The sequence below is a fragment of the Alligator sinensis genome, unplaced genomic scaffold (assembly GCF_000455745.1).
Source record: "Alligator sinensis unplaced genomic scaffold, ASM45574v1 scaffold1114_1, whole genome shotgun sequence".
In the NCBI taxonomy this organism is placed as follows: domain Eukaryota; kingdom Metazoa; phylum Chordata; order Crocodylia; family Alligatoridae; genus Alligator; species Alligator sinensis.
In genome coordinates, this window is record NW_005843195.1 from 96,155 (window position 1) to 109,841 (window position 13,687).

At 44.6% G+C, this 13,687-nt stretch overlaps 1 pseudogene; it reads right to left on the bottom strand.

Annotated features, from left to right (window-relative positions):
* Positions 1–6,910: 6,910 nt before the first annotated feature.
* Positions 6,911–7,854, bottom strand: LOC106723139 (annotated as a pseudogene).
* Between the last annotated feature and the right edge of the window lie 5,833 nt (positions 7,855–13,687).

Here is a 13,687-nt window from a genome sequence, read left to right on the forward strand (position 1 = left end):
ACTCTTTCCTGCCCATGCAGGGGGTCAGACTCGATGATCTATTGAGGTCCCTTCCGACCCTAACATCTATGATTCTATGAAAAACGGTGAAAGTAGGAAGACTCCCATGGCCAGTATTTCTCAATCTTCCGGAGATCTTCCTAGAACAAGTCTGGTTAACCATTTGCACCTTTTGCATCACTTTACAGATTGAATGCAAACTCTTTCAGCGCTCATCCTCTCTCCTGACTCTTTTGCCATTGACACCACCATTATAGTGTTGTACCACATATAATCATCATTTGTCACTGACACCACCATTATGGTATTGTACCACCTATATAACTATTATATAACTATCAATTATAGTATTGTACCACCTGTAATTTGGATTCTGACCGCAGTGAAATTCACAGGAACCCGGGTGATGGCTGTGAATTCAGACCAGATTGGCACATGTGTAACACAGATCAGATTGCAGATGAAATGTCCTTAACTCAACTGAAGAAAGTGTATTTCTAGACAGGACAGTGAGGTACATTTCAGAGTAAGTAACCACAAAAATAAATGAAAAAATATAAGAGTGGAATTTAGTCACTATTATTAAAAATGAGGAACCGTGTATATGCTGCAAAGTATGTAAGAGACCATTTATACTTATTCTTTATATATTATCATGTACACTACTTAGAAAGGAGTTTGATCTCAGGAAAACAATGGGTATCATTTGCCTTATAAAAAACTCAGGAAGGAAGAAAAGGAGATGGAATGAATCAAGAAAAATCTCACCTCTCTGTAGAGCCACACAGATTAATTCTTTACAGTGCAGGAGACAATTTAAGTACTGACTCCAAGTGAGTTGTAAATTGATTAAGATGATTCTCATTTCAAAGGTCCTCCTTCTACAAAAAGTTTGCCAGTCCCTTGTGAACCGATCTAAGATTTCACTCAAACAATGCCCCAAAAGGGAACAAAAAAGTATGCGTCACTCAAACTGGTTGGAAAAATATTCTCCATTAAGTTGGCAAAATACCTCTAGGAGTTTTTGTTTGTTTGTTTGTTTTTTATGAAGGGCTCTCTCCTTTTATGAAATAACCTAAAGGAAACACAATTTCCTCCTACTTTTCTTTGTAAACCTGATAAGGTTTCTATCAACACAGGCAGATTTCATCTTAATCACTCATGAAGAAAGGATGACTTCTCAGGGTGCAATGCTGGACTCTTATTAGATGAGTGGTAGTTATGAGAGTGGCCTGCATTGAACCTTTCATCCAATATGGTCTCTGATCACTGGGCCAGATTCCAGCTGATCTGTGATTCAATCTGACTTTCCACTCCAGGATATCTAGCATGCAGCGCCCCTGCTAATACCACGGGTGCATCACCTTCCGATTCCCTGAAGCCTTACTTCTTAATTGGCCTGGGAAGTCAGTTGGCCAGACTGCCCTCTTGGAGGGAGGAAATAGTGCAGTTCAGTAAACACAATGGGCTAAACTCTGAACTGAAGTTAAAGGGGCAGCGGGGCAGGCCCTATGAAGAGAGGCTAAAGGGCCTGAACCTATTCAGCCTTCACACGAGAAGGCTGAGAGGGGATGTGGTGGTGGTTTACAAACCCACTGGGGGGACCAGTGGGAACTGGGGGAGGCTCTGTCCCCCTGGGCACCACCCGGGGTTACTAGGAATAACGGCCATAAGTTGACTGAGAGTAGATTCAGGCTGGACATTAGGAGACATTACCTGATGGTTAGGGCTGTCAGGCTCTGGAATGGGCTCCCAGGGGCTCGGGCTGCAGGGAGTCGGACCTGATGATACGTTCTGACCCTAAGTACTATGATACTATGATAAAACAATTTAATTTATCAATTTCATTGTATTTACCCAACCCCGGGACTGATAATCACTGGGTAGAAAATATGAAGTCAGGCACAATGCTGACAAATTGAGAGTCTCAATATTTTAATATTGAAAACCATAGGCAGGAAAGCGTGCTTCCTCTGAATCTCATGACTGCAAGAGTATTTGGAAGACTGGTGATACCAGGAGGACAATCCTTTGACTTTTGTAACCCAGGTGTTGGCCCAATAGCTGCCACCCCTGCCCAATATCAGGGATGGTGTGGTGAGACTGGGGCAGGGCTTCCTGCCAGCATCAATTTACTTCTCAGCCGGCCCCTGCTTCCCACAGAGCAGCCCGTGGCCCCAAGAAGGTCTAACACTTAACTGATTTAACGGTTTACACTTTATTTACAGAACAAGAATAATAGGAAAGGTGACTTACACGTGAACTTCAATGGCATAACCAGAATCACAAAACAAACCTGAATTCATGTCAACCCTTGACTCAAGACCCACAGGTAGGGGAACTGGCAGCTTTCAGCTGCTGCTGAGATGCTACCACAAGAAAGCAAGGTGCTCACTCCCAGCAGCTCCAACAGGCTTCCCAAAAAGCGACAGACTGCAACAGGTTCAGCTCTTCTGGTCTGCAGCAATCAAACTGTATCAAACCCCAGCCCCACAAAGAGGCTGAACGGTGACCCTCCGTGGCAACCAAAAAAGCAAGCAGAGTAGGCTCCTGCAGCAATCAGCATGACCCAAGCACAAAGCTCAGGGACGTCATCCAATGACCATCAGCTGCAGAATAAGGGACAGGGCTGAGTCCCTTCTGGGGCAGTCAGTGGAAAAGGGTCAGCAGGACAAGTAGCTTTCAGGGGTCATTGCTCTAAACCCCTGCTCCAGATGACTGGCTCAGCACTCCACACACCGCAGCTCACCAATCCCACTCCAAGCACTGGCCTGAACCCCAAGCTCCCTGGGACCCTCATCCTGGCACTCTGCTGCTCCTCAGGATCCCAGTGCCTTGTCTGCTGCTGTCCCACTTCCCCAGGGAAGGTGTGGTGTTTCCTCAACTCACCGGCACAGCTCCCTGCTCCGGATAAGGATGCCTCCTATGCTCCTGGCTGCTGCTTCTTCTCCGCAGTGCAGTGGGGGGCTGACTGCTGCCCCTAGCCTCTGGGACACCTGGCACACCCAGCACACTGTGATGGGGACTTGGGGCACCAGCTCTCTGCCCCAAGCCCTGACCACAGCTCCCCCCCGCTGCAGGGCTGGAGGCACAGCCGACTGCCACTGCCTTCTTCTCCCGGGGCTGTCGAGGCTCTTTAGAGGGGTCTTTCTGCTCCCTCAGCTAGGTTAGCTCACCCCAGGTCTTCTTAGGCCTCCTGCGTCGTTCCCCAGAGCCACTGTCAGCAGAACCCACACCAGTTCGGCTGCTGCTTTTATCCCCTCCGGCAGTCCCTCCCTGGCTGGCAAAGGGGGCAGCCAGGGCTCAGGGTGGCTGGCCCCCAACCCCGGCCATCCCCCTTCCCTATGAAAGAGAGGATTGAAAACCCCTTCTTTCAATTTCCTTCCCCTTCTCCACAGAGCAGGGCTCCCCAGCTTCACCCTTGCAGTGGCTCAGAGGTCATTGGCACTGCTTCTAGCCCAGAGTAAGTATGTCAAGCCGATCTGGTGAGCCCACACTGGCCATCTGTTACACTTTGATATTCACTACCCCCCCAATTTCAGTACAGGCCTGGAACAGGGTTTTGGCACATGAGTAACAGGATGAAATATAGGTTTGTTGGTGGTATTGTACAACTGATCGAACCTGAGAGAATCCTTCTGACATAATTTTGTTTGGTCCACTTAGGTAAAATGGGATGAAATTGGGATGTATGTTATTTTTACAGAGCATTTGCTAATTCCTAGACAGCGATACATCATTGTAAGGTCAGTGGCTTTATTGATGGTACACCCATTGGTAGTCGTTCTGAGTATGCCTCATGGCAATGTTTCCTAGGCTGGCATGAGTCCATAAATACGTATGCATGCATCACTGGGAAATAAATTCCCCTTGATTCAATAAGTAGGTTTCATGGTAGGATCTCAGAGAGAAGTGATGGTGGTGTGCCCCCATCCTCTTCAGCACATGCTGAAGCATCCATGCAGCTGGCCAGCATAGGCTCCAGCTGGACTCAAGGATTAGACTGCTGTTTTCAGGAACTTGGTCCAACTGGAATTTCTATGGAAATAGAAATTCAATAGGTTGGTACTGGAAGGGTGACTTTTTTCCATTGGGGCTGCCAGCTTCCCAGTCTCCTGCAACCCCAGGGTCCACCATGACTTGACTGCACTGATCCTTCTTGTTCCTGATTCTCAAAGGACTCCTGAGCAAGCCAAGGGGCAGATCCAAGCTGACACCACTCCCCACACAAGCTTGGACTTAACCCAGAGCACCTACCCTATGAGCCTTTGGTTCCTGCTCCCCTTCCCCAGTAGAGAGCATTTTCATTCCCTGCCTCTTTTTGCCTCTCTCCCCTTTCCATGTTCATTTGCCTTCTGTCTGCCTTAGCCTGTAGGACAGCTTGTCACAAAAATTCTGAGACTTGCCACAAAAAATATACCCTTAAATATCCCAGTGCTGATATTCAAAGTTTGCCTTTCACATCTTATAGCCACCCCCCCCCCCCCCCCCCACCCCTTAAACCTGCTGTTTTTCCTTGCCCTGAATCTACCTCTCTGGGGAGTCTCACCAGAATCTTGCTGCTTTAATGGTGAGATATTTGCTGCAATTTCCAACCTAAAAAATGTTCACAGGAAGCTTATTTCCATTTATTCTTGCGCTAAGAATGCCTTAAAGTTTAAATAATTCTTTCTCCTGATTTTACCTAGTAGCTGCCCAAAGTTCAGCTTGTGATCAACTCTGAGTTACCCGACAGAAGTGCAGGAGTGATTCTATTACCCATTGCCGGGCAGTGTGGGTCATGGATGCCCTCCAGAGCCATGTAGATATCTTCCAATTCCAATCCTTGTGGCACATAGGCACTCGCAGCAGGACAAAGAGAGTCCTGCAATTTGTACAGGTATCACCAAATTAACCATGAGCTGTCCTCTGAATGGCCACTAAGTGAAATAGTATCCACCCTTGATCTCACTATTTCCTGAGAGCTACATAAGGTAGGTTCTAGGATAGTCTTCTGCCCCCAAAAACAATAGCTTAAGAAAATCTAAATGGTGGTGCTCTCCTTCCTGGCCTCCTTGGGGGAAAAATAATGTTAATCTTTTTTTTTTTTTTTGCTTTTAGGGTGGCAGGGGACCAGTGTATGGCATTTTTCCATGTAGAACTATCTATAAGAACTATCTATAACTCAACATAATGGCAACAATGGAAATTGCAAAATATTCTTTCATGACTTCCAACCCTGTTTCAAATGCTTCTTAACATGCTTCTTGTCTTTCTCTCCTTTTTTCCTACCATCCTTCTTCCCCTTGAGACTTCATTGTTAAGGTTTAAAAGGTAGTTTCATAGTTTCTAGAGTTGGAAGGGACCTGAACAGATCATCAAGTCTGACCCCCGACCCTGGGCAGGAACAAGTGCTGGGATCATAATACCCCAGCCAGGTATCTATCCAACATCCTCTTGAAGATCCCCAAGGTAGGGGAGAGCACCAGCTCCCTTGGGAGCCCATTCCAGAACCTGGCAGCCCTAACCCTAAAGTAATGCCTCCTGATATCAAGCCTGAACCTGTTCTCAATCAACTTGTAGCTGTTATTCCTTGTTATCCCAGATGGTGCCCGGAGGAACAGAGCCTCACCTATTTTCTGCTGGTCCCCCCTGGTGAGTTTATAGACAGCCACCAGATCCCCCCTCAGGCTTCTCTTGTGGAGGCTGAATAGATTCAGGCCCTTTAGTCTATCTTCATAGGGCCTGACCTGCTGCCCCCTGACCACGCGGGTGGCCCTCCTCTGGACCCTCTCAAGGTTAGCCACATCCCTCTTAAAGTGCAGAACCCAGAACTGGATGCTGTATTCCAACTGCAGCCTGACCAGTGCTGCAAAGAGGGGAAGGATCACCTCCCTGGACCTGCTTGTAATGCATCTGTAGATGCATGACAAGGTGCAGTTAGCCTTACTGACCACTTCCTCACATTGGTATTTTATGATAGATTTAAAAGGGGAAGGCAGGGTAGATTTGCACCTTAACACAGTAGATATAGATCTATTAAAAGCATGTTAAAATATATTTAAAAGGAGACCCATCAACAATAAGTTGATATGATACCTCTGACCACAGTAGATTTCATATCATAACACCATACAACCAAAAGAGATGATTTTATTAATAACTTATCCATGGCCTTGCATTTGTACAGAATTCCTAAATGAGAACAAAAATTAATTATGATAAACACTTGTTTATAAAACTCAGGAACCTAAACAAGACACATGGGTAAGTAAAATTCAAACGGGAACCACAATATGTTGAGATATAGTTTGAATTTTAATTTTTCACAAAAAAACCTAAAGAACAAAGAGAGATTCAAGGTTTATTGGTCTGTTTGTTTTCCTTCATACACACTGAGGGAATAATCCTGTATTGGAAGAATAATGCTACACAGTGAGCACATCTACACGAGATGCTTAATGCCTGTAGGCTTAATTCTAGTGTGCATTAGCGTGGCTGGCAAAAACTATGCCAACATGTGGTAGATTAGTCCAAAGGGCATTAAGCATCACACAAAGAGTATTCATCTGTGCTAATGCACAATAGCTTTAGGTCAACGGACATTAAGCATCACTCAAAAATCGTTCATATGTGCTAATGAGCAGTAGTGCCAATTACAGCGCATTAAGTAATTACCTGCTATAGGCACTAAACTTAATGTGCTGTAATTACAGTGCATTAATGAACATGTAGATACACCCAGTGTGTCCTATAGGATCCATGTTAGGATATCATGAATAATTCATGTTATAGGAGGCACAACATATAACTGGTATAAACTGATGCATTTAGGGCATGTGTAGATGAAACGGGGGCCCTAAATCGAAGTGGTGGGTTTTAAAATGTGGACCGAGAATAGAAGTCAAAAGGTTACAGGGAATCAAGTTCACTATTGCCAAGATGCATTTCTCTTATAGAATGGGTGGATTTTTCTGAAGGCCGCTTTGACCTCCTTGATGCGTAGGCTGTAGATCGGAGGATTCAGCAGGGGAGTCACAAATGCATAGAGCACAACAACCAACTTGTCCTTCCGGGAGCGGCTGGAGGATGGCCAGACATAGCTGTAGATGATACTGGGGTAGAAGAGGCCAACCACAGCAAGATGTGAGGAACATGTGGAGAAGGCTTTTCACTTCCCTTCTGAGCCCTGAATTTTCAGGATGCTCCTGATGATAAAGCCATAGGACATGGTGACCAGCAAGACATTCATCATGCCTAGGAAAATGTTAGCTATTAATGTCATAATTTTGTTGAGGTAAATTTTGCTGCAGGATATTGACAGAAGGGCTGGGATCTCACAGAAGTAGTGCTGCATAGACCAGGTGCACAGAAATCTAGAAGCAGCATTAGTAGTGTGTGCGAGAGGGAAATTATAGCACCCAGCACCCAGATACAGGCTGCTAATGTAATACAGACTCTCTTGGTTTTGATCGTTACGTAGTGTAAAAGGTGACAGATGGCCACGTACTTGTGAAAGGCCATGGCACTAAGGAGAATAAGCTCTGTTCCTCCTGAGAAGGTGAAGGTAAAGAGCTGGATCAGGCAGGCATTAAAGGAAATGGTTTTCTTTCCCACTATCAGGTTCTGCATCATTTTGGGCAGAACAGAGGAGGTGCAGACAAGGTCAATTAGAGCCAGGTTAGCAACAAAGAAGTACATGGGTTTGTGCAGAGGTGGGTGGAGGACAATCACCAGGATGATCAGGGAGTTGGCTTGGACAGCAGCCACGAAGGCGCACAGGATGACTCCAAAGAACAGAGCACGGAGGTGGGGATAATCAAAGAGCCCCTCCAGGATGAAGTCAGATGCCCCGGTGTAGTTATTGGCTTCCATTCATGAGGGCTCTGCTTGTACAGAGGCAGGTGGAGGACAAATCACCAGGATGATCAGGGAGTTCACTTGGACAGCAGCCACGAAGTTGCACAGGAAGACTCCAAAGAACAGACCACGGAAGTGGGGATAATCAAAGAGCCCCTCCAGGATGAAGTCAGATGCCCTGGTGTTGTTATTGGCTGCCATTCATGAGGGCTCATCTTCTACAACAGTGAAAATTGAAAGGTAAACAAGTGTAGCCAACCGAGAAGAAAAATAATGAAGTAGCCCATTGATAGACAGACTTAATATATATATTTTTTTAATAAAGGTTTAAAAAATTCTAAGCAGACAGTAAAAGTGAGGAAGGGTATTGCTCCAAAGGGAACAAAAAAGCATTCAGCAACAACAACAAACACATCCCTAGCCTTTTAATAAGATATTGGCACCCTCTCCACCATCTCACATGCCCTTCATGTGGTCACATATTTAAGACTAGCCCAATGCCTTGCACCATGAAGCCCCCCTTGATGGCCCAGTCCAACAAAAAGGGGGCCATTCTTTTGTAAGGTGAAGTGCCCGAACATAAAGGGTACACGTGTCCAAAGAAGGAACTAAAACAGGTGGAGCACTTCATGACAGTTGCACCTTTCTAGCTGGTTCCTGCATCACTTCAGAAACAAAAAGGGGGCCATTCTTTTGTAAGGTGAAGTGCCCGAACATAAAGGGTACACGTGTCCAAAGAAGGAACTAAAACAGGTGGAGCACTTCATGACAGTTGCACCTTTCTAGCTGGTTCCTGCATCACTTCAGAGTCAACATCTTGGTCTGAACCAAGCAGTCCTGATCTGGGCCAAGCAGATCTTGCTCCTCTCAAGCTCTGTATGAGATGGAGAAAACATGCGGTTTCAGAGAAATCCACATCCAGCACAATAAAAAGAGAACTGATGGAAGCAAAGAGCCATCACAGCCAAGGGGAGGTCAAGAAAGCTATGGAGAAACCCTCCTCCATCTCCTTCTCAAAGTAGGTGCAGGCTGGCAGGAAGCATGGCTGGAAGAGATGTCACAGGGTTATCTATTCCAGCCCCTGATCAAAGCAGGATCACCCCCAGAAAAGTTTCTATCCAACCTACCCGGGAAAACTTCCAAGGCTCTGCGCATTCTGCAATGTCTCCTGATAGTCTGTTCCCATTCTTAATCTCCTCCACAGCCAGAAACCTGGTCCTCATCTCCAACCTAAATTTCTACCACTGCTGCTTGAAGTTGTTGCTCCTAGCCCTGACCACAGAGAAAAGGCCATCTCCATTCTCTCTGTAATAACACTTCCAGTATTAGACGAATGTTATCAAATACGCCCTTTCTTTTCCAGACTAAGCAAGCCAAGCTCTTTCATCTTTTCCTCATCAATCATCCAAGTCTCCCTAATTATTTTTGTTACTTTGTGTTGGACTGCTTCCAATCTCTCCACATCCATCTTAAACTATGGGACCCAACACTGGATACAGGACATGGTGGCTGGGATTAACAACCATCTGACTGGTGGTCCCAGCCCTGACCCGTCTCAGGAGCTGGTCCAAGACTCCAATGAGTTTCCAAACGGGGATTGATCACCAGCCAGCTGTGCATAAGAGATCATAGTAAGCATCGCTATGTGACTGTTTAGGACACAGCAGTTCTTATTAAGACCTAAAGAAAAGAAAATGAAGAAAGGAAAGAGCAAATGAATCAAAAAAATCTTTACTTCTTTCTGGATCCACACAAATCACTCCCCTTCACAACTCAATGATACTTTAAGTACTGACTTACATTTGTGAAGATGCTTTCCATTTTACAGATTCAACATGCACACAGAATGCTTCAGTCCTTGTGGATTTGTTGAAGACTTCACTCAAACATGCCCCAAAGGAGAAGACAAGGAGAAGTCACGTAACACAAAAAAACCCCAAACACAAAAATCCCCGTTCATTTGGGAAAAAAAAAAACCCTAGAAGTTTGTAATGGAAGTGAGAGGATGAATTCTTGGTGTGATCTTTGGTCCCTTTTGAGACTAATGTTAGTTACGAGTTACATATGTTAGACATGAGTATCTGGAAAAATCACGGGGTAGGTCCTCAAAGACTATTTTGAAGGACCTGGATGAGAATTAGTGGGGCATATCTACAGGCAACATTTCCTACGGCGTGGACTAATAAGCTCCATAGTAAATTCTGCGTATCTACACGTGAACCCCTATTAGGCAGGATTAAGCTAACTGCAGCTGGATATTAACAAGTACCTACCCTCCTAGGTGGGTAAAATCTATAGCTTCACCCACTGAAATGTTCTGTACCTTGAGGTGGCTTAAACCAATGCAGTCCATCAATTGCACTCAATTCTACCCAACCGCATGACTGTGCATCACTGGGTGAAAAAAGGAAGTATATTAAACTACTGAGACATTACTGAGAGCCACACTTGATTAATAACACAACTCTGTGCATGAAAGCTTGCCTACTCTGAGTTTCACACCTGAGAGAGAGTTTCCAGGCTGGTAAGGCCTCACACTGGGGACTGGAGTAGATCACCTTGTGGGATCCTTTCCAGCTCTGCTTTCTTAACAAGTCTGAAGTCCACAGCAGGATCAGCTGTGAGGGAGGTGGGCATCACCATTGAGAGGATACAAGCATGACTGTTTCTCTGTCTAACCAGTCTTTTGGAGGTCATTGCTATGTTTTCTGAATTGTTAATGGTTATTCCTGTACCAAACTGCTGGTCGTGAATGATTGTGTTTTATGAGTAGATATACAAGTTGTTTGTAAATGCCATCAGAGAAAGAGAAATAGGCAACCCCACAATCAAACCTGAGAGCTGACTTACATCTCAACCAGCTCCATCTTAGTTTGCAAGAAGTCTGGCCACTCCTCCTCATGTTACAACAGCTGTCTATATTTCCTGATTTTGTGAGCATTTGTGGTAATTAAAAATGGTGTTGGGCTGATTTGCCTAATTTAATTGGCATAACGTTCATTCTCATAACTTTAATTAGCTCTGTACCCAAACAAACCAATGGCACTTTTGCCAATGATATTGAGTGTGCTTGTCTGAATCTGAGATTCCAGTGCTGAAATTCATTCGGTCATTTTAATAACACTAAACTGACCCAACAGTTTCCACTCCCAAGTGCCCTCACCAACCAAGTGGCAATGATGGGAGGATGGTGTTGGGGAATAAAGTGATGTTAGTGTCCATGGTAGCCCTCTCTAAACCAAAATTGAGGACAGCTGGGGAAAGGGAGGGGGAGAGGAAGTGCAATTTTCCTTCCACCAGACTTTTGGGAGTGAGAAATAGCCAAGGTTAGCCCCTTCACAGACCAAACTGTATAGGGCTCCGTGGCCTAATGGTGAGTTATTGGACAACCATCATTTAAATCCACAAATGATGCTCAGGGATGAGCAGCATAACTTCCACAAAGTTGCCCATTGTCCTAAAACCCTGATCTGACCATCCTCTATTTTAGCACAGCTTCTGAATACAATCATCATGGGGGGTATGGCAATCACCCTGGTGACCACCCCATGCACACATGCCAAGCCCCAACACAGAGGAACATAATGTTGACTGCTACCACCCCCTCTCCCACCATCTCAGGACACCCCCTCCCATTGTTGGCAAGCCTTCCCCACCCCAGCTGGTACTCAGGTCCATCATCAGCAAATAGAAACTGGAACTTTGTCCTCAAACCCCAAGTGATTCATGTCCCCCACCCAGCTCACACACCCTGAAAACATGTCTCCCTGAAACTATAGGCATTTAGGATTGCTTATGTACTTCTTAAATGACAATGTAGGGCATCTTGCCCTGACCTGTGTGAGGGTATGGTGGAAGAGCACCAGCACTAGGTCCATCATCAGCAAATAGAAACTGGAACTTTGTCCTCAAACCCCAAGTGATTCATGTCCCCCACCCAGCTCACACACCCTGAAAACATGTCTCCCTGAAACTATAGGCATTTAGGATTGCTTATGTACTTCTTAAATGACAATGTAGGGCATCTTGCCCTGACCTGTGTGAGGGTATGGTGGAAGAGCACCAGCACTGACAGCAGGCTGGGGCACTGAAACTTAACAGGTGGTTTAGTATTGCCTTTCCTCTTGGCTCAATCCTGGGTGCTGGGAAGAAGGTTAACTTGTCTCAAGCATCTGTTGATGGGAACGTGTTCTTGGATAGTGACAGACAGGCAGCAGTAACATAGAGAAGACATTTGGCTCAAGGGGACTGTGGGGTGATTGGGCTATGGGGCGTGATGTGGACAAGCTGGTCTGTTGGGATGTGCTGGAATGATCGGTGCCAGCGGTGGAGGAGCTGTCATGTCTACACAGCTCATAAACCATGTGAGTACCACTCCTGAATAGAAGGATGGACTCCTAAAAGACATCCTGATCCTTTTGTGGGTTCTCTTTGGTTTATACCAGCAGTGGGAACTGGGGGGTCTCCTTGCTCCTCCTGATCTGAGCCCAATGCACTGTCAGTGGTCGCAGGGTTATCATCAAAAAACAGTTTGTGAGAAAAAAAAAATGACCATCGCTATAACCAATGTTTTGGATACGCGTCCTGTGACCACTGACTGTTGTTTAAAACTATATATATATATATATATATATATATATATATATTTTAATGATGAATATCTGTCATGCAATGGAAGCCCAGGAGGCTCTTCACAGGGTCTGTAATCTGCTTGAAACCTTATTTGAGAAACTCTTCCTTTGTCCAAGTGGTTAAAATAAATCAGATCTCAGTCAACAGATTGAGACTAGAGACTTCAATAATCTCAGATTATTGTAGGTGAGTCCCCCTTTTTGTTTGTGAAAAAAGATGCTTTCCCATATAAAAGGATATTTTGGAGAATAAAAATTTAAAAGGAAGGGAAAAAAGCTATTTATTTTGTAAAAAGAAATAGCCCAAACTCCCCTCCCCCCCCCCCCAAAGAAAACCTGGAACAAAAATATTTTTATCTTGAAAATAATATATAATGACCCACCTCTCCCCACTCCTACTTTTTATTTAAAATATGTATTTAAAAGATTTTCAAGGCTATGTCAGTGGAGGTGGCTAAAATATCTCAACTTGAAAAAAATTGGTTAAGAATATGTAGGTTTGCTGAAATCATGTTTTTCCCCCCCTTTGGGAATATTGATTTTTTTTTCCAGAAAGTATAATTTTTTTCTTGAAATAAGCAAAGTTCATTTTGGCAAAAAGTTTAAAGGATGATCCATTTGATTACATTTGCTACTGGATCAACAGTATTGTTGGGTGACCTATTATATCTTAGAAAAGCTTCTGGGAATGAAGTTCCTTTCCTCAGGTTACCCAAGGACAGTTCGTGCCACAAGCTTCTCTTACATCTACAATCTCTCTCAGCTATAAACTGGGTCCAAAAATAAATATCATTAAACAAGTCATGTTTCTTGCAGCTCATGATCATCCAGGGAAAATGTAATAACAGTGTAATGCAAATACAACATTTTAGTGTTCTCTAAATTGAAACTGAATTTGGTGTGTTGAACCTTTTTGTGCCCTTTGAAAGTGTTGGTGGGGGGGCGGGTTTCTTTACAACTTAAAGTTTGGATCTTTTAATTCTGTCAAAAAGTTAAAGTTTAAAATTTTTGCCGTGTGCAGGGTGCGTGCGCGCATGCGCGTGTGTTCGTACATCTGTGGAGTTTCCTATAGAAACTCCATGTTCCTCACAGCTATGCATGTACAGATGCAGAGCAAAACGGTGCATATAAAACCCACAGGCAAGATTGAACATCTCAGCATGAGGTATTCTGTTGATGTCCCAAAGAAGTTGTAACAATTCGTACCTCTGCAAAGA